Here is a 26,798-nt window from a genome sequence, read left to right as displayed (position 1 = left end):
ATAAAGGGCAGCTGCATGCCAAGGGGCACCACACCACCAACAATTTCTAGAGGCAATTTTTAAAAAGTGTTTGGAAGAGCACTTAGCTTTGCCCGTGGAAGAGGTGCTGAAGGAAATGAAGCAAATGAACATAAATCAATTAATAATATCACGTAGGTGGGATGGCAAAAATCCACTTGTCATGTTAAACTGCTAATTGCTTTAGAGATTTAAATTGGGGTTTTCAAATGAGCCTAAGAGAATTAGGTGCTCCCTTTGGATGGTTAATTCCCTTAGGCTGCTATGAAACTCCTACTGTAATTGCGGCTGTTCACTTATTCAGCATTATCACCACAACTGACAATGAACAGCTCGGGAAATTCCCTAACCCTGCTCCTTGATGAGGGCCCTGATTCAGCAAAAGCACTTCAGCACATGTTAAACTTCAAGCATGTGAGTGGGTGCAAAGACTTCAAGGGGATTACTCACATGCTTAAAGTTAAGCATGATCTTAAGTCCTTTGTTGAACTGGAGCCTAGGAAAACTCTGTTCCTTTTCATGGAAGACCATGTCTGATATCTGCTGTGCAGTACTCATTAACCCATCTAACATCTGTTCTTCCAGCTAATTTGCCTGGCACTAAGCTCCTGCAAACTGAATAAAAGCATCAACTAGCAAACCCCTCTCTTCAGTAAATTCTCCACTGAAAACAAAGCAAAGCAATTCCAACTCAGCATTTGCACTGGTACTAGGCTTTTGTTCCTCTTTCTTTCATAGTAGCAGGGGAGTGAAGAACATCACAAATTCATTTCCCTTCCCCACAGTGGCTTTTCTCATTTTCTTCTTGTTGTCATGAAAGACACACCAGATTTTTTTAATTTTTCATTTTGAATTAAAATTTTCACTGAAAATTCAGCTTTTGTTGGAAACCCCCCTGAACATTTTGAATGAACATTTCAGATCCCCCCCCCCCCAACAGCTATTGGACTGATGGAAATTTTCCAAATTCCATAGTTTTTTTGACAATTTTTTCATCCAAAATGTGACTTTTTGATTCTCCATTTCCCTCCAAAAAAACCCAAAACAAAACCAAAAAACCAAAAACAAACAAACAAACAACCCCAAAACCAATAACGAAATTTGGATGGAATTTTTGACCACCTCTTAACAATTTTGCAGGTGCAAAGACAATTTGCTTTGGCTCATCTACCCAGTAACCAAGGCAGTGTCCTTGTTATACAAGGCAGAAAGTCCTAGATTTGTGGTGTGTGGGCAGAAGCACCTCACGAATAACTTTGGTGGAGGGGAACAAGACATACTTCCTTCAGTGTAGGCCACCTACAGCCACAGGCAGCAGTCTTGATCCCATTGTAGCAGGGTAAAGAAGAAGTATTGGGGTCCACATTGGCCACGGTACACACACTCATTTTAGGTGTTGCATTCTGCTTGACTAACTTCTAATCCTCATTATTCAGACCTTCTGCCACCTGTCCATCCCTTCCACTGAGGTCAACTTTCGAGCTGTTGACCTAAGGTAGCAGGAGGATAATGAATCTCAGAGGAAGCATCCTGGCCCCAGTTCAGCAAAACACTTAAGTATGTGCCTAACCTTAAGCATGTGCTTAAGTTCCAGTGAATTAAATGGGACATAGACATGCTTTTACAGTTAATGGAGCCTCTGTTTGCATTTCCTTGCTTCTGACATAGAGGTGTAATCATTCTCTGGGGAGTGGGGATGGAGAGCAGATGGCCTGTGTTCCCAGTGGACTTAAATTACCCTTGTAACCAAACTTCTTTTTGTCTCTAGCTATTGTCCATATATCCAGGTGACCAATACCGACGCAACAGGCCTCAAGCACTGCCAGTCACTAGCCATTTAAAAGAAACAAAAAGAGGATGAGAGTGGGGAGAAAATAACCCATAGCTTAAGGAGAGACAAGTTTAGGCCAATGCAACAATTTGACACGTAGCTTGTACTGACTCACATGCATGTTGTGATTTCTTTCTTATATTTAGAATTGTTCATAATCAAAAGAAATTAAATGTCCTAAACACTCTTAACCAATCACTAGTCTTTGTTACGATAAAGAACAGATCATTATTTGTCTATATCTTAAACACTGGTCCTTCACCATGATTAATAAAGTATCATTGCTATAGGCTTTGGTCATAAAAAAACTGACATACAAAAGAAACACTTAAAAAAAAAAGTAAAACTCTAGCACGAACATTTGTAGCTACACCACTAATTAAAAGGCTTCACTTATTAGTCTTTGAGGGGGAAAAAAGAAACAAACAAGGATAATTTGCTAGATTAATTTTAGGGTCTGTTCTATTTAATCAAACTACACCTTTTGGTGAAAATGACAAATCGGAGGTGTCAGACTGAAGTTGATAAGGAAGATAAAGGTCATATATTTTAATGTCACAGAAGGTCTTATTAAAGGAACCTTAATTACGTTAGGTATCCATGAAACATTAATTAAATACTGTCTGAAATAATTAGGTCCATGTTACTGATGGTTTAATTAAACTCAGTTTCTTATTTTATAAGAAAACTTGAGGTCCAGTATCTATCTGTTGGCAGGATAATTGATGGTATGTCAGAAAATAGCAAAATAGTAACCTTGACCAGCCACATGGGAAGGACAATATGGTGAGCTGGTTGCTCCTACCCTTGCCCTCTGAGGAAAGACAATCATTTTTGGCCAAAGCATGCCTCCTCACATTTCAAAGATGAATGAAAACTTGCTACTGGGTTTGAGCCACACGTACATTTCCCACGGAATGGGAGCAATCCTTAGTGGTTAGAGCCAACTTTCCTAACTCTGCCAAGCTGGCTGTATGATCTAGGATCTTAAGCAAGTCATCATGTGTGCATGAGTTTCTCCACCTGTTCAATGGAGATAAGAATATTGATCTCCCAGAAATGGAGCTGGAGAGGTTAGACTTGTTAATGTTTGTGAATGGAAGTTACTATAGCAATGCGAAGCAGTCACTTGGCATCACCGAATGGGAAGCGAGGGCAGTACGGGGTCCGAAATAAAGATCCAGAAGATGGAGAGAGAATATCTAGGATTCACATTCAGCAAGGAGAACATGGTCTGCTCCTAAGCCTAATTCACTGCCTTGTTCAGAGATGCCCAGTGCCCGCTGGAAAGGAGAATTTCACCCTTAGATATAGTTATTGCCATCACAACACAAGCAGCTCATGGGCTTTGGGCAAAGAACAAAAGAGTCTCTCTGTGGTGAAAGCGTATATGCTTATATTTTCAATACAGACTTTTACTGCAAGAAAATGAACTTCTCAATATGCAATTAAATAGGTAATTGCACTCCTCCTCCCTGCCCAAGTTAACCCTTTCAGTACTTTAGGTGACACAAAATACAGGACACCTAAAAAGAAGTAAATTCTGATCCTATGCATATGGTAGAGTGTGTCCTGTCATCTATTGAAATCAGTGGATCCCTGAAAAGCCTGCCTCTAAATACAATTATGGTACACAAGATAAAGTCATAGATCTAGAGTGAACTCATGGCCTCCATAAAGTCACTTGCAAAACTCTCATTGATTTCATGGTAAAAACAAGGAGGGAAATCCTGACCCATTGATCACCATTGTGGCACATAATGAATGCCCAGACCTTAAAACAGGTACCCGAGTGCTTTTAAAGTGCCAAAACATTTGAGTAATAGTTAGCTCATTAAATGCAAAAAGTCAGTTTTAGAGTAGGTTTAAAAATGAACCTGTCAGTCTGACAGCATTTTCAGGTCTGCTTGCACAGAGGATAGTATATAGGGTTTTAAAAATGTGACAATTGTAGTGGATACTGTACCTTCCCTTTCATGTCCCTCTCACATTTCTATCTAATATTCCCTTTAGTCTTTCTCAATCTTGAGTCTGCCTTCATTTAGCAGGAAGGCTGGAAGATAAAGTTATAGAAAACAGATGTTTTTAAAAATGAAAGATGCTTTATATAAAACAAATCAAATGGCAAACAGCTGAAGTTAAAATTTAATTGTTTTTCACAAATTCTCCACAACATGGATTATTACTCTCTGATTTAGTTTGGTTCTATTTCTAACTCAACCACATTATCTGTAGTACCGGTGAATACTTCATATGAAAACCATTTTCTCACCCCAGGTATAAATATTTTTGCCCCGGTGTTGTACAGTAAGTCAGTTTGTTTTGACAACAACTGTGATCGGACAAGGCATATTAATAAAGAGTATATGAATTAGTTAATATCTGCTTTGAAACTCTAAAGTGCTAATGATTAATTATTATATAAAGCAGAATTTCATTACTAAAAATTTGCTATAGAAACTGATGATGTGACTGTTCATTATCAGAGTATAAGCTATACAGTCAATATAACATTTTTATTCTTAACTAGAGTTTTCATTTCCAAAGAGGACAACATTTTTAAAAAAAAATTTTTTTTAACAAAAGTAGTATTGCATCTTGAGACCTTTTGCAACAGACAGTGACATTACAATGTTTAATTTGTTCTGGCAGAGTTAGAATTTCATAAATGCTTCTGTATAAGGTTTACATTCCATTTATATTGCAGAGGTTGCATACTGCTGGCTGCACAAACAAAATATTGTATAGTGTCTTTTTTTTTGCTTATGCATGTATATATAATTTAATTGCAAAGTATTTAATGGTGATTGTTGGTCTGCAGACACTGTACAGACAAAGCAGACACAAACACTGAAAAGAGTCCAGGATTTGGGACAAAGAGACAGGCAGATGAATTAGTGGGAAACTGACAACTCAGTGTCAAACAGGACATTGTGCAATACCTAGTTATTCTCTCTAAGAGATATTCCACAGTTAGGCTTAATGATGTTGCTTTGCTATAATGCCAGCTTTAATTCAGTATATTTTTTCTGGACTCTGAAAGATGGGATCTCTTCTGATTTTAATTATTATTACTTCTCAGATCAACATCCAGAAGCAATTATGTTCTGATTCTGATGTTCTGTTCTTTGTTTTGGATACTTCTTGTCTTTATGAAACTATCCTAAGCCTCTTTCTTCTAATGTGACCGAACTGGCACTCACAATAAAAATCACAACATGTGTAACGTGCTAAAGATCATTCATGGATTATCCCCTATTTCTTGACCCACAATGATGGGCCTGATCCTGCACTCCTCACTCAGAGAAAACTCCCAATGGCTTCAATGGAAGATTTGCCTACGTGAGCCCTGCATGATCAGGCCTCTAGCACTATGCTATGAACTTCATCTCATTCAAACAAATCATTTTGGAAAATGATCTAACAAATTAAATTCCATCCAAAGTCACATTAACTGTCAACAAATGGGGATGGGGGAGTGGGGGCAAGGGGAGGGGGAAGAGCTGCTTCTGTTTTACCTGCCATGACACCTGTTAACCTAAGCACCTGCAGAAACTGGACACTGCAGATGACCTTTCCTGCTTTATCTGGATTGTCTGAAAACAGAGGATAGAAAATCAGCTGCCACTTTAAGATAAACTTTTGTTTAGCAAAAGCAATGAAAAATGTCAGTTTTCTCATGTATGCAATAACTGAGAAACATCAGACTGTGGAATCTAACCTCTAGTATAATAAAAAGGGGATAGTGCAGACATTAAATCTCATATTCTGGATGTAAAAGCCACTAAGTGATCAGATATGAACAGTAAGTCCAGACAAAGGTTTCTTACTTGAAAATGCATAAACTGTGACCACATTTCAAACAATTTGCCCCTAGTTTAAAAACAAACGATTGCTCTTAGACCAAGTGCAATGATGATCCAATCCTAATGCCTGTACATGAACACATACATTCCGTAGTGGTCCCAGCACACACAGCTACACAGGAAACAGCAAGTGTGTAAAACAAGCTAGCAAAAACAGCTCTACAATTAATAAACAAGTCTGACAAGGCAGCTCCTGGATCTTTACTTATTTTTACATCACAAGCACTTACCTGATGTCTCGTGCAATTTACTATAAAGATATTTCCTAAAAGATTTTGGCAAATGAATTATGTAGCTGAAATGTAATAACGAAGGTAGAAATTTGTCCCGTTATCAGTCACATACATTCAAGCAGAAACCCAGTGCAGCACAGTAGATAGAACTATAAGCTCTGGGATCTTCTCATTCAACCAAGATTGCTTCATACAAAAGTTGACAATACACTACTGAAAGCCATTGTTGATATTCAACATTTTTTAAATAGCTGAACAGAATAGACAATAAGGCATGAAGGAAAACTTGGCTAGGAGGCTGGCCTGGAGTCTGGGTTCAGAAAATAAAAACTGTGTGAAAAAAATGGACAAACATACAGGCAATTCACACTTTTTAATTGATCGGCACATTAATTTAAATTACAAAAATCCTTATAGATCAGACATTTCCCCAAGTTTAAAGTGGCTATAAAACACAAAATACAAAGTTGATGATGTATTAAAACCGAGGTATAGTTTTAAATGTTGGCATTGAAAAAGACGTACACTTCCATGGTTCTTGTGTATAATTTTCTAATGTAAATTAAGGAATTTTGCAAAATCCTTGAAGGGCTTTCCATTAATTTTTTTTGATCCATCTGCTTATTCTGCAGAGATCACCGCATCTTGTTTATCACATCAGAAAAGGGTAACATGTGGAAACATCCTAATGTTATGAACACCATTGTCACACACCTGTATTTACATCTTTTTCCTGTCTCCACATGAATAAGGGAGAAGAACATTACAGCCATCATAGTCTGTGAAAAGTAATACAAAACTATACCCACCTTGGACATTCCCGAGAAATGTTTATTTTATCAATTACAGCTGTTATTAGCTGTGTTCATCTAATCTTGTAAAGACAAAAGAGACAAATTTATTCCTGGTGTAACTCTACTGAAGACTTTTGATACTGATATATCTGGAGTAGTCTGTGCAGGTCATATTGACAAACACTAGATGTAGCAGACAGTAAAGGACATGTATGTGTTTAGCAATTTTATCCACATAATCTAGGCATCTCCTTTCTACTGGAGAACAGTCCAGAACTATGAATGCTTCTTACTCAGTTTTATATCACCCCAGTTATTTTCAATACTTCATTCTCCACATTTCTATTCAGATCCCTATATGAACAGTTAATGACACATTTTGGTGCTGTAATTTAGCAGTACCTCCGCTTATCTGTTGTTATATCCACTATTTCTGGTCTTACGTTTTGGACTTTAAACATAAATGCTCAATCACTTGGCCTTTATATGGTATCCCTCCCTCATCCAGTCCCCTCAGTGTATATGTTATTACATTTAGGACTCCTTCTAGATTTAGACAGATAGGACTTATTTAGATTTATGGGCCAAATTCTGAGATTAAATGCAAATTAGGCTAGCTCAGAGCTACTGATCCCCACTTTAGCGATGTTTGATGGAGTCTAAACCTGTGTAAGTTACACACCGAGGGCTAGAAAAAGTTACATGTTAAAGCAATGGGTAATTTCACTAGTGCAGACCAGTCAAATCCCATGAGTTCTCCAGCCAACAGAGGGTAGTCAAGCCTCCTAAATTTTAAAATGTTTGATGCCTTCTTTATATACCACAAAGAAGCTCGGAAGGGCTCAAACATAATACTTTTTGCTGTATGGTTCACCTTTAAAACTAAGACCCTGATATTCTTCAAAGACACACATACAAGTGCTTAAACTTTGACTACACAAAAGTCCCATTGACTTCAGTTAATCTAGCCCAGGGGTTCTCAAACCTCATTGCACTGCGACCCCCTTCTGACAACAAAAGTTACGACATGATTCCAGGAGGGGGGACTGAAGCCTGAGCCCACCTGAGCCCACTGCCTCAGGTGGGGAGGAGAGGGGGGAAAAAAGCCAAAGCCTGAGCCCGACAGACCTGTGCAGGTGGGCCAAAGTCGAAGCCCAAGGGCTTCAGCCTCAGGTGGAGAGCCTATAACCTGAGCCCTGCTACCCAAGGCTGAAGCCCTCGGGCTTCAGTTTTGGCCCCGGGCGGCGTGGCTCGGGCTTCAGCCCCACTTTGGGGTCCCGACCCACAATTTGAGAACCACTGTTCTAGCCCATTGACTTCAATGGGACTATTCATGAGCTTACAGTTAAGCATACGCATGAGTCTTTGCAGGATCGGGGCCTAAATAGCTAGGACTGGTGCCTAAACAGTTAGCATTGTGACAGCCTTGCAGAATTTTTTAACTTTCCTCTAAGTTCACAAAAGATTAAAACAGCGACATTTTCACTTTGAGTTGTTTTGTTGTTTTTTAAAAAAATATATTTTAATTTGTAAGCTCTTTTTACTCCCATTTATTGGCTTTTGAATCTTAAAATAATTCCTTTCTACAACAATTCACAGTTAACTGCTTATACAAATGTCTTCACTTTGGGACAGAAAATCCTTTAACTGGTTGTTGCAAGTTCATTTGCCATATATATTTCAGACATTGTATATGCTCTTTTCAATTCCTGTATATGATGCTTTGTAACCTCCTGGAATTAAATACTGCTTCACTATTAGCTTCAAAATAGCCGGCTTCTTTTCTAAAGTCTTCAAAAGTCTTACTAGCTCTTAAACGGAAGGTAAACCCATTTTTAAAGCACAATGGACTAGGAAAATATGACTCAGAACCTGTTAATTTCAGATTAGTACATTAACAGTCAAATCCCGTTGCGGGCAGGAAATGTATGAATAACAGAATATTATTATTTACTCTTTGTACCATGGGAGCACCCGAGTTCCAAGTCTACTGTGGTAGATACCTTACAAACACAGCAAAGAGATGGTTGCTGCCCCAAAGACCTTGTAATATTATAAGTAATTCAAAGATTGTCAAAAAGAAAAGCAGTACTTGTGGCACTTTAGAGACTAACAAATTTATTAGAGCATAAGCTTTCAAAGATTGTCGTAACTGAAGCATAGTCTACACTTAAAAATTAGATCTACCTAGCTATGTTGCTCAGGGCTATGGAAAATTGTGCCCTGAGTGCCGTAGTACCGGGACCTAACCCCAGGGTGGATGCAGCTAGGTCAAGGGAAGAATTCTTCTGTTGACCTAGCTACTGCCTCTCAGAGAGGTGGACTGACTACACGGATGGAAAAACTCCTTCCATAGCTGTAGTAAGCATCTTCACTGCAGCTACACTGCTGTAGCGCCTGTAGTATCATCATAGCCTCAGCTACAGAGACCACTACTGGGATAGGCCTGGCTGATATTGTAAATCTCAAGTGCAGAGAGACTAAATTTCATGACTAAATATACCATGAATCATGTAATAACTTCACTAAGGACCCAGCTTTGATACCCTCCCTCTCATAGTGAGCAATACCAGCTCTATAAATTGCTTTCAAGGGCTAGTTTATGAACTTGGGCTATGCCCCCCTTACATGGGCTACCTGGGCCATGGATGGAACACGGCAGAAATAAGCGGGGCTGTGCATTGCTTCCTCCCGGGAACAGGTGGGTGGGAAGTGGGCAGAAAGATCCTCAGGGCCATATCCCTGCCCACTTGCTGGCCAGGGTAACTGAGGCATCCTAGGGAGGAAGCACAGGGGTTAGTAATTTGCTGATGGGATAGGTCAGCAGATTAGCATCCCAGAGAATCAGGAGAAAGCAGAGAAGGAACCTTGGAGGAACCCAGAGGGGTGCCTTGGAACCAAACTGCCTCTTCGAGCTACTCTTGCTTGGTCTCTTGATTAGAGCTGTCCCTAATGCCACCATCTAGCCCCAAACCATTATTATTTCAGCTAGGAGGCATGTTGCCATAACAGGTTTTTTTGCTCTCCAAACACATGCAGAAGACCTTTGAAAAACGGTGACATTTTCTTGAAAGCAAGTGGGATTATCCAAAACATGTCACATAACTTATTGCATAGACTTTTTAATAGCATCATGTAAAGACAATACAATGTGCTCTTTCTTTTGCTTCTGGACATTGTCTGGATAAGGCCTGAATGAGTTTGGTTGTTAACTTTCTGATTGATTTTTGATTACAGATACCAGGTCTTGCCTACACTGATTTTGCTAGAAGACTACAGCTCACTGGACAGCTATTAGGATTATACCATTACAAGAGACAAGGGATTGAAACCTGAGCAATTGCAAAAGGAGGGAATTTCTCTGCCAGACTGTTTAATATCTGGTTTGGGTCTGTTTTAGCTAATACCAATTTAACTGAAACTCCTGATAAACATTTGGAAGAAACACAGTCTTTGTTAAAGTTTAAGAAAACTGTGTCCCTTCAGGTGAGGAATCTCCCACTCCAATTCTCTAGTACTCCAATGAATCCTCTATCAAAAAGAGGAGAAACAAGATCTGATAATTCCAAGGGAACATTCCCTCTCCTCCTACCATTAAAAATAAACCAAAACAAAGAACTAACCATTCAAGCCTTTTTTATACCTCATTAAGCAATAAAAAGGGATACAACCCTGTTTCTCTTCTCTTCCTTTCCCTTTTCCTCCCATTTTATGAGCTAACCCTGAAGTCCTTAAGTCAGGCAAAATTCCATGGGAGCTTTGTCTGATTAAGGTCAGCAGAGATGAACTCTTCTGTTTATAATATCTTAAGCCTTGATTCTGCAAACGGATTTGCTCAGGCAGACCCTGACATCCAGGGTCTCAAGGAGCACATGGTACAGTAAGAATCCATAGCAGAAGATTCTTCTGAAGGGTTGGGGGACTTACTCTGCTAAAATGTATAGATCTGTGGGTCAGACATTCCACAGTCTGTTCACTCTTTACACAGAAAAAACTCCCATTGGATTCAAAGGGAATTTGCCAGAGTAAAAACCGTAGGATATGGCCCTTGGTGAATAATGGGAAAACCTAATAAGGAACTACAATCCAGCATAAACAGACACATCTAGCAATATATATATATATTATAAAATCTTGGGCCAAATTCATCCCAGACTAAATTCACGGAAGTTAGTAAAGTTATGCACAGCTTGAAATTTGGCCCTTATGCATATGACATGTCTAAGCTCTGCTAGCTAAAAGAGTGCTGTCGGTTCTAAAATCAATATGAACTTCACATACTAAAAGTTGACCTGAATTAACAGGAGGAGAATATAGCAGAGTTTTTGACAGTGGATTTATTGCAAGTGCACAGCTCAGGCTGGGGTGTAAAGGTGGCCCCTGATTCTATGTTGGTTGTGTACCAGGCACGTTTAGCTAAAGTATACCATCTGCTAACAGCTGCAAAGGCTGATATGTCAGCCAAGAATCTTCAAGGTATAGGGAAGTCATAGCCATGACACCTACATCAGTAGTAGGAAGGCCAGAGAGGCTATCATGCTGGTTCCATGACTCCAAAGGATTCACACATTCCAGTACCAGAAGGAACCACTGTGACCATCTGGCATTGGCCTTTATCAATATATGACTCCTTCAGCGTCTGACCAGATCCATCAGCTGACCAGGATGAGGCCAGTCTAGCCTAGTAGACAGAGCAGGTGTCAGGAAACAAGGACTAGGGTCAGAGCTGGAGTCTGTAATCAGAAGAAGGAGCTAAGGGTCAAACCGGAGGGCAGGACCTAGATACCAGAGCTGAGGGTCAAGCTGGAGTCAGCAGTCAGAAGCCAAAGCCACAGGTCAGGAACTGGAGTGGGCAGGGTAGCAAGCAAGGAGGGGTTCAAGGCAGGGGCAGGACAGGGACAAGGCTGAATTCAAGGCAGAAGTAGCAGAAACAAGGTAAGAGAGGACCAGTCTCAGTGGTAGACATGAGCACTGAGCAGCCAGTGAGCTGCTGCTGGCTTAAGTTAAGAGCCAGCCTGTTGGTGTGTTCCAGCCAGTCAGATAGTGCGACCAATCTGGCAGCCGGCTGCAGCGAAGTGTACTGATGAGGCTGCCTGGATACGAGCTCTGCTGCCGGCCCTGATTCCTGACAAGATCGTTTGACCTCCTGCATCACACAGGTCATAGAACTTCCCCACAAGAATTCCTAGAGCAGATCTTCCAGAAAAACATCCCACCTTGATTTAAAAATTGCCAGGGATGGAGAATCCACCAGGACCTTGGGTAATTTGTTCCAATGGTTAATTATCCTCATTGTTAAAAGTTTATGGCTTATTCCCAAATTAACTGAAGTAGTAACAGGGCACAAAGCGGGGGCAGGTAAGAAGGCCCTGCTATGGTCACTTATCGGGGGAAAAAAAGGGACTTCAGTTTGACACATGGTTCCTTTAAAAAAGTGACAGATTAGATTTTGCTTCTAGCACAGCATGGGAGAACTTCAGTTGCTGAATAAATGTTTTTGGCTTTTCCAATTGGAAAAAGGGTAGAGTAACATTTACTAAGGTCCCTGTGGAGGAGAGGAGAGTTCATTGGAAAATTGTCATCAGAACAGTTTTGTGTTGGAAAATACCATTTCAATTAAACAGATATTTTTTGAGAAATCATATACATTCAGACAAAATTTCATTAAAATCTGTAAAAAAGTTTTAGAAGATGCCAAAACAGGATGTCTGGCAAGAAAAAATTGATTTTTCATTTTATATTTTTTATATAAATAAATTGTTTTTTAAAGGCTCAAATCAAAATGAAACATGTATTGAAATTAAATGTTTCAATTGACTCCAAAATTTTTTTTTCCTGGAATTTTGTTTCATGGAAAATTCTGAAATGTTGGCTTTTCCATACTGATTTGGGATGATCTCTTTTTTTAAATCATTAAATATTTTGCAGGATGGAAAATCAGTTTTCCAACCAGCTCTAATGAGGAGCCCAAGTTTCTTTGAAAGTCAATGATTTTACATTACACATAGGTGATTTTTAAAATTTTACCTCTAGTCTAATCTCTGAATTTATGGTATGCCATCAGTATTTGCCAGCCTAGGGAAAAAAAATAATAGTTAAGGGAGTTTAAACAAAGAGAAACAGCAACCCTCACTCCCTGGAAACCAGCCATCACAGGAGCAATACTCTTATCTCTTAGTTCCATGATGCCTCTCTAGGATATTACACTCTACAAGTTCATTCATGTCTTGACTCACAGCCCATAGAAGTTAATGGAAAAGCTCCCACTGATTTTAATGGATTATGGGTAAATCCCTAAGTCTTTGGCCTCTCTGCTGAGATGGCCAAATAATATCCATTTAAGGTGCAGGTAGTTTTAGGTTGTAGATATCTATCCACTGGGGACTGGACTGAAAAAGACCAAGCTCAAACCCCATTGAACAGCCATCAGAAAGACAATAGTTTTTGGTCATTACTAATCAGGGTTTCATTCCAGGCTTTACGTTCCTGGTGTAACAGGGCAAGTTCCCTCTTCTGTCTTCTCCTTTGTCTACACAGACTGTTCAGAGATGTTTTGTTCTTGAACACCACTGTGTGGTTCATTCACATGGCTCTTTCCACTGAGACATACACCACAACCTTGACAACATCTGTTGCTCCTCTGCCAAGGAGATGGAAGAGGTCTTTTTACCCAGAGATCCTCCTTGGTGCTGACTCTGCTAACCCGCCACTTCCTTCCGGTGCTGCCATCTACCCTCTGCATTAATGGGTTAATTAGCTCTTTAATCTTCCCTAGCCCATTCTAATCTGCTAATTAGGCACAGTCAAGGGGTGGGGAATTAATTGACATTTACATGATCTCAGTGCTGGCTCAGCTGTTGGTTCTGAGCCCTCTGTTACACCATCTCACTCGATAGCGAGTTCCCAAAGTGCCTGGTTGATGGGAATTTTTGTTTTTGTTTATATATATATATATATATATATATATATATATATATATATATTGGAAATTACCACTAAAACTAGAAAGCAACATTCAAATGCAAGTTGGAGTAAGTGTTTAACACATTCAGAAGAACAAACCCAATTCCTGTCTATTCTATCCATAGCCTTTTGATGAAACTGACCCAACCTGCAGCCGTATCCGATTCTTTACCTTTCTCAACAAATACACAACCAACAACTTGGGCTGACATTAGATGGGCAATGACCGGGGGCGTAATGGGGAAGGTATGACTCAGTGTGCAACATTTGCTAAATGCTGTAGCAGACTTTAACAGCTGGTTCCATAGACCTGGGTGGCCCTTCGGTGCTCCGTATTATCCGTGCTTCTCAAGCTGAAATTTGGCAGTGACACCAGTCTGTTTTCAAAGAAGAGTGCTGCAGACGGACAGTTCCCCAGAGACACAGCAACAGAAGAGGAAATATCTGCAATGTTCCTTTTGGGAGCTAGTGAGAGCCAGTGAATAGGGCAGCAGATTGAGATATGGTTTATTTCCCACCACAGCATCTAGCGAGCTGTAGGGCTGATTGGGGCAGAGAGCCCTTTCACCTTCACCTATCCAGTTGCTCCTGGGGTTCTCCCCATTCCAGTTCCCATGTGCACCAAGACATTCAGGCTTAGATCTGGACAGCTACATGTGCAGCAGGCTTCCAGCACCATTGGGGGCTGTGCTGGGTCTCACTAGCATACAAACTGGGGTGAAGATTATAGAGAAGGCCATATATAGAAGTGCAATGTGAAATTAAAAAAGTAGCAAGGCTTTTTATAAACATAGAAATTGAGGAAATACCTACCTGTCCGATGAATCATGACCAATGTCATTGTCATACTATTGTGGGGCAACATGCCAAGCTATGGATGGAGAAGGTGCCATTGTTGCCATGTAATGGCTTTCATCAGCTTTTCGTAACCGTAAATATTCTTAAACGTATGCTTGTCAATCTTTGTACTAATCTATGTTACTACCATTATGTTAAAAGTGTTATATCACTTGGGTACAAATCATAAACTCAGCTCCAAAGCCCTTTTCACTCCAAAACTATATGGGATGTGGTCAGAATCGGAACCCAGATCCTATTCGAAATTTGACAGCTCTGCCTTGGGCTGAACCAAAACCACGGCTCTGACCACTTTAGGAATGGGAGTGGAATTTAAATTGGAAAGCGTTCTGCATCCAAGTTCTGATGGCTAGGGCCCTCCCTAGTCATTACACAGATATTAACATTTTATATACACTGTCTGTTCTTAAAAAGAACAAAAAGTTCCCCAGGGTTTTGCCTGGTGGAATTCTACAATTGTCAGAAATAATTAGTAAATTACGTCTACAAGAAAATTGCACTTCTGAAGGGAAGGATTATTTTACTATGTAGCTCAGTGTTCTTCTCTGAAAATCACTTGCTAGGTTGCTCTTGGCAAATTCACAAACCATAGTTGTCGGGACTATCATAAAGTTGTATGTAACATCAATTTAACGATAACATTACACTAGTTTTCTCTCTCCTAGTCTTGTATGGAGCCTGTGAATTGTGGGAAAGAGATATTCAATACCAATGTATTCATGAACAATGAAGAAAATGACAGATCTGCGTTTTGAGGACATAAAATATACCTTGTCCACATTTCATTTGAATTCTTTTAAATGACTGCCAATCCTGCTTGCAGATAAGTATGGAACATTACATGTATTCAGTAGCTGTTTAAGTTATTTGAAAGTTTTAGGTTACTACTTTAATTGCAAAGCTTTAATTTTCTAGTCTTACCAAAGCCATGATATGAATTCCACTCTCATTGTTATAATTTTCTCTGATATAAGCCTGCTATAATTTAGCACTCAACTGCACTGAATCTCATTATGAAGCCTCATCTTATAGCACATGGAGTATATCTTGGGATAACACATAAAATGCTTAGCTTGCAAGGATAGGGAACTTGTCATCTGTTTAATTAGATCATGACAGTAGAGTTTTGGATGAGAAAGAAAAGTTTGCCAAAACAGTCAGATAATGCAAAATATCCAGTTTTTTAAAAATGAGTGACACCCCATATATTTCAGAGATATAGAAATGTCTGACATCCATAGAAGTTAATTAAATCTAGAGAAAAAAATTACAAACTAGTCTTTTGTAAAAAGCTGGTGTTATGGATGTCCTTGATCCTAAGTAATAGGTGGGATATTCCAACATGTTGGATAGGCCCTTTGAAAGGTACCCTTGGACATTTTCTCTTTAAGGATTGTCAGAATGATGTTGCACTCTAGTGCACAGATTTTTTCTTTGAATATTTGTTCTAGGGCAATTTTCCTCTGCCAGTCCTGACATGACACCAGTTTGGACCTTGAATGCTTGGTCTGCTTGCAAGAAATCTATGGTTTTTTTAAATGTTATTTGCAGAAGTTTATAGTTAGACATGAGCCAGAGAGCAGGTGTTTGGATCTGGTTAGATCCTGGGGGCAAAGAAATGTGTGTTCCTTGAAATAATAGCATAATTTTTTTTTTTTGGTAACCACTTTCTCAACTTGTATACAAAGCATGCTGAGTTGTTTGTTTTACTAAATTCCTTCATTCCACAAGGAAAATGTGCTACAAATAATTTAATGGGCAAGTAAAGAATATTTAGTTCCTTGAGGGTGTAGAAAAAACAGTCACAATAAGAAACAATACACTAACAACTCAAATGAGGCTCTTGTAGAAGTAATAAAAAAGAGGTAGTTTTGTAAGTATGCTAATAATTCAGCATGTAATAGGCAGCTTCCCTGAAAACAGAGGGAAATATATTTTAGCCCTGTAGTATCCGGCCTAACACTCACACACAGGAAATAAAGGGGTATAAGGCCCCACCAACTCCCCTGTAACTAACTGCATTGAACAACTGTATCAACTGCTAACTGTATCATAGTTTGCCCCAGTGCACCTAAATCAGTTTAAAAATCACACCTTTAGTTAAACTGGGACAATCTGGCTAGAAGCTGAAGCTATACACATTCATTCTGGAAATAAGGCATACATTTTTAACAGTGAGGTTAATTAATCATTGCAACATTTTACGAAAGATGGTGGTGAATTCTCCAGCACTGGCAATTTTAAAATCAAGATTTTCTAAACGATATACTTTAGTTCAAAGAGGGATTATTTGAGGGAAGTTCTCTGGCCTGTGTTATGCAGGGGGTCAGAGTAGATGATCATAGTGGTTCCTTATGGCTTTAGAATCTCTAAACTTTGTTTATAAACCAGACCTAAGAGTTGAAGTTTGCAGGGCTGTTGTAGTTGTGTTCGTCCCAGGATATTAGAGAGACAAGGTAGGTGAGTAGTATCAGAGCGGTAGCCATGTTAGTCTGTATCCACAAAAACAACGAGGAGTCCGGTGGCACCTTAGAGACTAACAGATTTATTTGGACATAAGCTTTCGTGGGTAAAAAACCCACTTCTTCAGACGAAAAGCTTATGCCCAAGTAAATCTGTTAGGCCTTGTCTACACTACGAAATGAGGTCGAATTTATAGAAGTTAGTTTTGTAGAAAGTGTTTTTATACAGTCGATTGTGTGTATCCCCACACAAATGCTCTAAGTGCATGTAGTCGGCAGGGTGTGTCCACACTACCGAGGCAACCGTCAACTTCCGGAGCGTTGCACTGTGGGTAGCTATCCCACAGTTCCCGCAGTCTCTGCTGCCCATTTGAATTCTGGGTAGAAATCCCAGTGCCTGATGGGGCTAAAACATTGTTGTGGGTGGATATGTGGTGTACATATCGTCAGGCCCCCCTTCCCTCCCTCCCTCCATGAAAGCAAGGGCAGACAATCGTTTTGTGCCTTTTTTCTTGAGTTACCTGTGCAGACTCCATACCACGGCAAGCATGGAGCCCGCTCAGCTCACCGTCACCGTATGTCTCCTGGGTGCTGGCAGACGTGGTACTGCATTGCTACACAGCAGCAGTTTATTGCCTTTTGGCAGCAGACAGTGCAGTATGACTGGTAGCCGTCGTCGACATAGTCCTGGGTGCTCTTTTAACCGACCTCGATGAGGTCAGGGGCACCAGGGCAACCATGGGAGTGATTCAGCCAAGTCATTTCCTTTTTAAGTTTTGTTTCATGGCGATTGAGTCCTACCTGCAGTACACTGTCTTTTAATCTGCAGCCAGCAGAAGATGATGGCCAGCAGTCATACTTCACCGTCTTCTGCTGAGCACCCAGGAGATGACGATGGCTAGCGGTCGTACTGCACAGTCTGCTGTCAGCGAGATGTATAAAGATAGATGAAGTGGATCAAAACAAGAAATAGACCAGATTTGTTTTGTATTAATTTTCTCCTCCCTCCCTGCAGGAAATCAACAGACTGCTAAATCCAGTTTTGAGTTCTATCCTTGAGGGGGCCATTCTGTTTCTCGTAAAGGCACCCCCTTTGTTGATTTTAATTCCTTGTAAACCAACCGTGTAAGTCATGTTGTCAGTCGCCCCTCCCTCCACCAGAGCAAAGGCAAACAATCGTTTCGCAACCTTTTCCCTGGATTGCCCGAGCAGGAGCAGACGCTATAGCACAGCAAGCATGGAGCCTGTTCAGCTCACCACAGCAGTTATGACCATTGTAAACACCTCGCACATTATTGTACAGTGTATGCAGAGCCCGCACCTGAAAAACCAGGCGAGGAGGTGACAGCAGCATGGTGATGAGGACAGGAACACACTTTTCTCTAAAACCGCTTTCCCCTGCAATTTAGAGATCACGGTGTTAATGGGGCAGGCTCATGCCGTGGAACGCCAATTCTGGGCCCGGGAAACAAGCACAGAGTGGTGGGACCGCATAGTGTTGCAGGTCTGAGATGATTCCCAGTGGCTCTGAAACTTTTGCATGAGTAAGGGCACTATCATGGAACTTTGTGACTTGCTTTCCCCTGCCCTGAAGCTCAAGAATACCAAGATGAAAGCAGCCCTCACAGTTCACAAGTGAGTGGCAATAGCCCTGTGGAAGCTTGCAATGCCAGAAAGCTACCGGTCAGTCGGTAATCAATTTGGAGTGGGCAAATCTACTGTGGGGGTTGTTGTGATGCAAGTAGCCAACGCAATCACTGAGCTGCTGCTATCAAAGGTAGTGACTCTGGGAAATGTGCAGGTCATACTAGATGGCTTTGCTGCAATGGGATTCCCTAACTGCGGTGGGGCTATAAATGGAATGCATATCCCTATCTTGGGACCGGACCACCAGGGCAGCCAGTATATAAACCACAAGGGGTACTTTTCAATGGTGCTGCAAGCACTGGTGGATCACAAGGGACGTTTCACCAACATCAACGGGGGATGGCCGGGAAAGGTTCATGATGCTCGCATCTTCAGGAACTCTGATCTGTTTAAACGGCTGCAGGAAGGAATTTACTTCCCAGACCAGAAAATAACTGTTGGGGATGTTGAAATGCCTATAGTTATCCTTGGGGACCCAGCCTACCTCTTAATGCCATGGCTCATGAAGCCGTACAGAGGCAGCCTGGAGAGTAGTCAGGAGCTGTTCAACTACAGGCTGAGCAAGTGCAGAATGGTGGTAGAATGTGCATTTGGACATTTAAAGGGTCGCTGGCGCAGTTTACTGACTCACTCAGACCTCAGCGAAACCGATATTCCCATTGTTATTGCTGCTTGTTGTGTGCTCCACAATCTCTGTGAGAGTAAGGGAGAGACATTTATGGTGGGGTGGGAGGTTGATGCAAATCACGTGGCCACTGTATACGTGCATCCAGACACCAGGGCAGTTAGAAGAGCACAGCAGGAAGCGGTGCGCATCAGAGAAGCTTTGAAAACCAGTTTCATGACTGGCCAGGGTACTGTGGAACACTTCTGTTTGCTTCTCCTTGATGAAAACCCGCCTCCTTGGTTGACTCTAATTCCCTTTAAGCCACCCACCCTCCTGCCTTCGATCAGAGCTTGCTTGCAAAGGAAATAAAGTCACTATCGTTTAAAAAACATGTATTCTTTATTAATTGATTATAAAAATAGGGAGATAACTTACAAAGTAGCCCAGGTGGGGTGTGGGACAAAGGTAGGAGGGAAGGAAAAGGCCACTTTAAAATTTGTTGAATGCCAGCCTTCTGTTGCTTGGGCTGTCCACTGGGGTGGAGTGGTTGGGTGCCCAGAGCCTCCCACCCACGTTCTTGGGCGTCTGGGTGAGGAGGCTATGGAACTTGGGGAGGAGGGAGGGCGGTTAAGCAGGGGCTGTAGCGGCAGTCTGTGATTCTGCTGCTGTTCCTGAACCTCCACCAGATGCTGGAGCATGTCCGTTTGATCCCACAGTATCCCCAGCGTTTCCTCATGCCTCCTCTGATCTTCCTGCTGCCATCTCTCCTCACGTTCATCGGCCACCGTCCTGTACTCTGCTATTGTGTCCCTCCACACAGCTCTGTCAGTGCTGGACGACTGCATGAGCTCAGAGAACATGTCACTGTGCGTGCGTTTTTTTTTTGCCATCTTATCTGAGATAGCCTCTGGGATGGAGGAGGGAGGTTGAAACATTTGCAGCTGCTGGAGGAAACAAAGGGAGTGAAGTATTTAAAAAGATACATTTTACAGAACAATGGCTATACTCTTTCACAGTGAACAACACTATTCACATTACATAGCACATGTGATTTTGGTACAAGGTTGCATTTTGCATCTTATATTGAGTGCCTGCGGCTTTGGTGTTAGAGATCACACACACAGGCCGGGCAACAGAATTCGGCTTGCAGGCAGCCATGGTAAGCCATAGTCTTTTTACTTCTGCAACCTTCATAACAGCAGCCCCTTCTTTCCCATACCAAGCAAACCCCTTTGAGTTGGCCATTTACTGCTGCAGTTTTCCTGTTAACGTGCAGCTGCATAAACCCAACTAACCCCCTCCCCACATCCAATTCTCTGGGATGATGACTTTTCCCCACCCCTCACCACCTGGCTGGTATCAGGGAAGATCCCTGCTAGCTAAACGCGAACAGCTCAGAGCCAATGGCCCCCCCTCCCAATGTGTGGCTAACTGCAGGGAGGATTTCTTTTCAGCCACAGACAAACAGCCCAGTAGGAACAGCCACCTCTGAATGTCCCCTTAATTAAATTCCCCTATTTCAACTAGGTTACCATGAATGATATTACTCTCCTGAGGATAACACAGAGACATAAAGAACGGATGTTGCTTGAATGCCAGCAAACACCGGGACCATAAGCTGCCAGGCTTTGTCATGCAATGATACCAGATTACTTGCTACTAGCATGGCGTGGTAAAGTGTCCTACCATGGAGGACGGAATAAGGCTGCTCTCCCCAGAAACCTTCTGCAAAGGCTTTTAGAGTACCTCCAGAAGAGCTTCATGGAGATGTCCCTGGAGGATTTCTGCTCCATCCCCAGACACGTTAACAGACTTTTCCAGGAGCAGTACTGGCCACAAATGCATCTCAAGTCCTCAGGGTTACTTAATCATTAAAAAACACTTGCTTTTATAACATGTATTGTATTTAAAAAGGTACACTCACCAGAGGTCCCTTCTCTGGCTTCGTTGGGTTGGGAGGGTATTTCAGTCAGGGTGATAAAAAGATCCTGGCTGTCGGGGAGAACGGTGTGCTGTGTGCTCTCCCCAAGCTCGTCCTCCTCCTCCTCCTCCTCCTCATCTTCCCGATCTGCAAAATCCTCAGCCATTGTGGAGAGTACCCCATCATTGGAGTCCAAGGACAGGGGTGGGGTAGTGGAGGCGCCCCCCTCCAGAATTGCATGCAGCTCAGCATAGAAGCTCGGCATGTCAGGGGCTCTGTCCTGGAGCGTCCATTTGATTCTTTCGTTTTCTGGTATGCTTGTCTGAGCTCCTTAAGTTTCATGTGGCACTGTGTTGGATCCCTGATGTAGCCTCTGTCCCTCATGGCCTCTGAGATTTTTTGAAATGTTTTGGCATTTCGTCTTTTGGAACGTAGTTCTGATAGCACTGATACCTCTCCCCGCACAGCGATCAGATTCAGTACCTCCCGTTTGGTTCATGCTGGAGCTCTTTTTCGATTCTGGGACTGCATGGTCATCTGTGCTGATGAGCTCGCCTGGCCAAACAGGAAATGAGATTCAAAAGTTCCTGGGGCTTTTCCTGAACACCTGTCCAGTGCATCTGAGTTCAGAGTGATGTCCAGAGAAGTCACAATAGTGCACTGTGGGATACCTCCCGGAGGCCAATACCTTTGAATTGCATCCACACTAACCCTAATTTGAAATGGTGATGTCGATTTCAGCGCTAATCCCCTCGTTGGGGAGGAGTACAGAAATGATTTTTAAGAGCCCTTTATGTAGAAAAAATGGCTTTGTTGTGTGGACGGGTGCAAGGTTAATACGGATTTAATACGGATATAAATCCGACATAAACTTGTAGTGTAGACCAGGCCTTAGTCTTTTGGGTTTCCCCGGACTCCTTGTTGTTAAGATAGGTGAGGTAATATAGTTTACTGGAACACTTCTCCTGGCGAAAGAGACAAGCTTTTGAACAAGCTTGTCTCTTTCACCAACAGAAGTTGGTCCAATAAAAGATATTAGCTCACCCACCTTGTTTCTCTATGTTTTGATATAAGTTTGGTGTTATCTTCTGCAGTAGGTAAATTTGGGAAGTATGTCACATCTCTTGTATATTTCTATGACCAACGATAAAGTTTATGTTATTCTCATCTTTATTAGAATAAATGCAAAACTCCTTATACAATATTCATTCATACACTATTCATAAATCAAGACTAAAATATAGCTCAGGACCGAAGTTATGGGCTAGATGCAGAAATTACTGAGTGAGGTTCTATGGCTTGTATTAGATGATGATGATGACTATAGCAGATGATCATAACGATCCCTCTGGCTTTAAAATCTATTACTCTAAACCGTTTGCATGGAACCTGTAGAATATAGTGTCATTGTCAACTGAAAACAACTGGAGCTGGATTGTGAACCCATAGACCACTTAGGCCTCAAATTCAATTAGGGGGTTTGTGTGTGCAATAGCTCACCAATGTGAGTGAAGACATGAAAGAAAGCATAGAGTCAAATATAATAAAAATCTTACATGAATCAAACTGTACCACAGAATCTCTATGTATAGAAATTCCATGCTTGAATAATAACAGTATAGCAGTAGGAATATATTACCAACCACCTGACCAGGATGGTGAAGGGGACTGTGAAATGCTCACGGAGATTAGAGAGGCTATACAAATGGAAAACTCAATTATAATGGGGGATTTCAACTATCCCCATGTACCCATGGGTACATGCCACCTCAGGACCAGAAGCAGACATAAAATTTCTAGACACCACTAATGACTGTTTCTTGGAGTAGCTAGCCCTGGAACCAGCAAGGAGAGAGGAAATTCTTGATTTAATCCTAAGTGGTTCACAATATCTGGTCCAAGAGGAATATAGTTGAACTGCTCAGTAATAATGACCAAAACGTAATTAAAATTAAGATTCTTGTAGGGGGGGAAATACCAGAGAAACCCACCACAGCACCATTTAACTTCAATAAAGGGGAAATACACAAAAATGAGGAAGCTAGTTAAATGGAAATTGAAAGAAAGTTGCAAGACTGAAATGCCTGCAAGCTCCATGAAAACTTTTAAAAAACACCATACTAGAGACTCAAATGAAATGTATACTCCCCCCAAATAAATAAATAAATAAAAACAGTAAGAGAACCAAAAAATGGCACCATGGTTAAACAACAGAGTAAAACAAGTAAAGACCAAAAGACATCCTTTAAAAACTGGAAGTCAAAGCCTACTGAAGAAAATAGTAAGGAGCATAAACTCTGGCAAATTAATAGGCAGCTGGTTTAAAACAAACAAAAGGAAGTATTTCTTTACACAATGCACAGTCAACCTGTGGAACTCTTTGCCAGAGGATACCGTGAAGGCCAAGACTATAACAGGGTTCAGAAAAGAACTAGATAAATTCATGGAGGATAGGTCCATCAATGGCTATTAGCCAGGATGGGAAGGGATGGTGTCCCTAGCCTCTGTTTGCCAGAAACTGGGAATGGGCAACAGGGGATGGATCACTTGATGATTACCTGTTCTGTTCATTTATTCCTATCCCTCGTTTCTTATCTTTTAACCATCCCTCTTATCCAATGACAGCTTACTTTGTTTAAGAGCCTTTAGTAAGGGACCTTGTGAAAGGCTTTCTGAAAGTCCAAATATTCTATGTACACTGGATCATACTTGTCCACATGTTTGTTGAAAGCCTCAAAGAATTCTAATGGATTAGTGAGGCATGATTTTCCTTTACAAAAGCTGTGCTGACTCTTCCCCAACATACTGCGTTTATCTGTGTGTCTGATAATTCTGTTCTTTACTCTAGACACAACCAATTTGTCTGGTACTGAAGTTAGACTTACTGTTCTGTGAGATTCTCAGACACGAACGTAATGGGTGCCGGGTAACTACCTACAATAGATAGATGAGTGATGTGTAAAAAGCAAAAGAAACAGCAACAATTATAGCTTGCAAGATGCTGAGCCACTGAAGTCAAAGATAGCTGTGGATGGTCAGCAATTCTCAAGGATCCTAATTCAACACAGTAGTTAAACTGGTGCTTAAGTCCCATTTCCAGACTTAAGCATGTGCCTAAAGTTAAGCATATTGAAGTCACTTGGTCGAAAGGGATGGACTGCTGAATCTAAGGCTGGTTTAGGCCATGCATTATCAACACAAAGAGCTAATAAATGTAATTACTGTATAAATATTAGGCTTGATTCTGATCTCAGTGGTGTAAGTTAGGAGTAACTCCAGTGAAATCAATAGAGCTACACAGGTATAATGGAGAGAAGAATCAATACCTATATCTCACTTGAGTTCCTCCTAACTTACATCACTGAGATCAGAATCAGGCCCACTATTTATATAGTAATTACATTTATTATCAGCCCATTTGACTGAGGTTCCTGTAATGGTTTAAAAATTATCACTTTTTTTTTTTTTTTTTACAATGAGCTTGCATCAGGAGTAAGTTGCACAAACTTCGCTTCATATTTTTTTTATTTCTGGTCTGCTGTTCTTTGTTGATTAATAGTGCAAGAGTTAAAAAAATCTCCTGGAAAAGGCATTGGCCTATATGAAACAAGAAAAATATACATAAAATAAAGGCATTTTTGTGGGTTAAAGATCATGTTTATAACAGCATTGCAAATACGTTTCAATTGATAATAGGCAGCAAATGCTAACAATGCGTGGCTAAATACTTCCTGCTCACAGTCAGACACACATATTTTCCCAGTACAGTTGTGGTGTATGAGATGCAGGGGTAGGATTGGGGAAAAGCATGCAATCAACTGTAGATTTTGTTTTTTTAAATAAATTTTTGGAAAGTATCTATAAAAAGGCCAGGTTACCAATGTTGGATATTGCAATGTATTTGATTTTTTCTTTTTTTTTTTTCCTTTTTTTTTAAGTATGAAATTGTCAGATAATCTTGTCCTGTTAAAATACTACATTTTAAAATTCACCGTGGAGCTGTCAGGCACCCACGGCCTCTTAGAGCTACAGCTGGTACCGAGCTTGTGCTCCTTGTCAAAATGTAATGAGAGGACCAGTTCTAAAATAATTGAATTTTCATATCAGAGCAAACCAGGATTATTCAGACAATAAAAATGCTGAGTCCTGTACTGTTACCGGCAAATACCTTTTGCTTTGCTCATGAAATCAGTATGCAAATGTTCAGGGGTTTGTATTTAAGGCATCTTATGCATTTAGAGTTGTAGTACTAGCAATAATTTCAAATGGTGCCCTTGATAAGTAGCTAGGTTTTTTTTTTTTTTTTTTTTTTGTAATTTGTTTGGCGAATCAGGATAAGCGTTTGGTTTATATTTTATATAAATGTTAATGCAATTGCAGTTAAATTATATTTCTTAACTTTTAGCTTTTCAAAAGTAGAATTTGAAGGAGGCCACTCCATCAGATTGACTCGCTTTCATGAAATACTTAAATGTGCACAACCCCAACTGCGTTACAACTCGAAAAAGTAGAACGCTTCAGAAAGTTAGTGCCTGCTATGGGATACGAATCTGTGTGGAGTGGTGAGGCATGCAGAATACAATGCTGTATGTGTTCCTGGACTTGCTGGCTGAGAAGTCAGAGACAAAGGCTTCCCACTGGACTCATAACAAGATTTAAAAATAAAACACAAATTAAAAATCAGGAATGTTTAAATTAACGCTCTTAATGTAAATATATAGTGCCGAGATAATACAATGTTCAGTGCTTGAGAAATGCCTACTGGAACATGTTAAATGGGTTTCGGAAAAGCAGTTAGAGTGAACACTAACAAGGTGTTTTTTATGTTTTTCCAATCAGTATTAAGTAATGTTGGGTATGAAATTAAAGGACTGGGGGTATCAAAGGTGAAAAGCCATTTCACCACAGTTTATGTGGCTGTGCTATACATAAGAATTTTGCATGGTCTTTTGCAAAGTTCTCCTGAATTTTAGTCATGTGGCAAATGTGCACTTGATTAATTCTATAATTCACAAGGGAGAGCCACTTAGCAAATCCTGGTGCGTAAACTGTCTTTTTAACCCATTATCCTTTTATACCTTCTAGAATGTATGGTAGCACTCTTTCCTCTGAGCCAGAAGGTCATGGCTTCACGTTCCTCATTAAGACACTGGCTTGTGCCCCGTGCTGATACTGCGGTATTATATTAGAATTTATTGTACTGTGCTGTGAGGGAAACTATCCTTTCAATAAAAGGAGAACTTGTGGCACCTTAGAGACTAACAAATTTATTTGAGCATAAGCTTTCGTGAGCTACAGCTCACTTCATCTGATGCATTTGGTGGAAATTTGGCTGTAGCTCACCAAAGCTTATGCTCAAATAAATTTGTTAGTCTCTAAGGTGCCACAAGTACTCCTTTTCTTTTTGAGAATACAGACTAACACGGCTGATACTCTGAAATTAGTCTCTAAGGTGCCACAAGTTCTCCTTTTCTTTTTGCGAATACAGACTAACACGGCTGCTCCTCTGAAACCTATCCTTTCAATATATATCTATATATTTACCTATATCTAGTGACTTAAGGTGAACATTAAATTTACTAACTGACAGCACTGGAG

This window comes from Dermochelys coriacea, chromosome 9 (genome assembly GCF_009764565.3).
Source record: "Dermochelys coriacea isolate rDerCor1 chromosome 9, rDerCor1.pri.v4, whole genome shotgun sequence".
Lineage (NCBI taxonomy): Eukaryota > Metazoa > Chordata > Testudines > Dermochelyidae > Dermochelys > Dermochelys coriacea.
Note: the sequence above shows the minus strand (reverse complement) of the source record.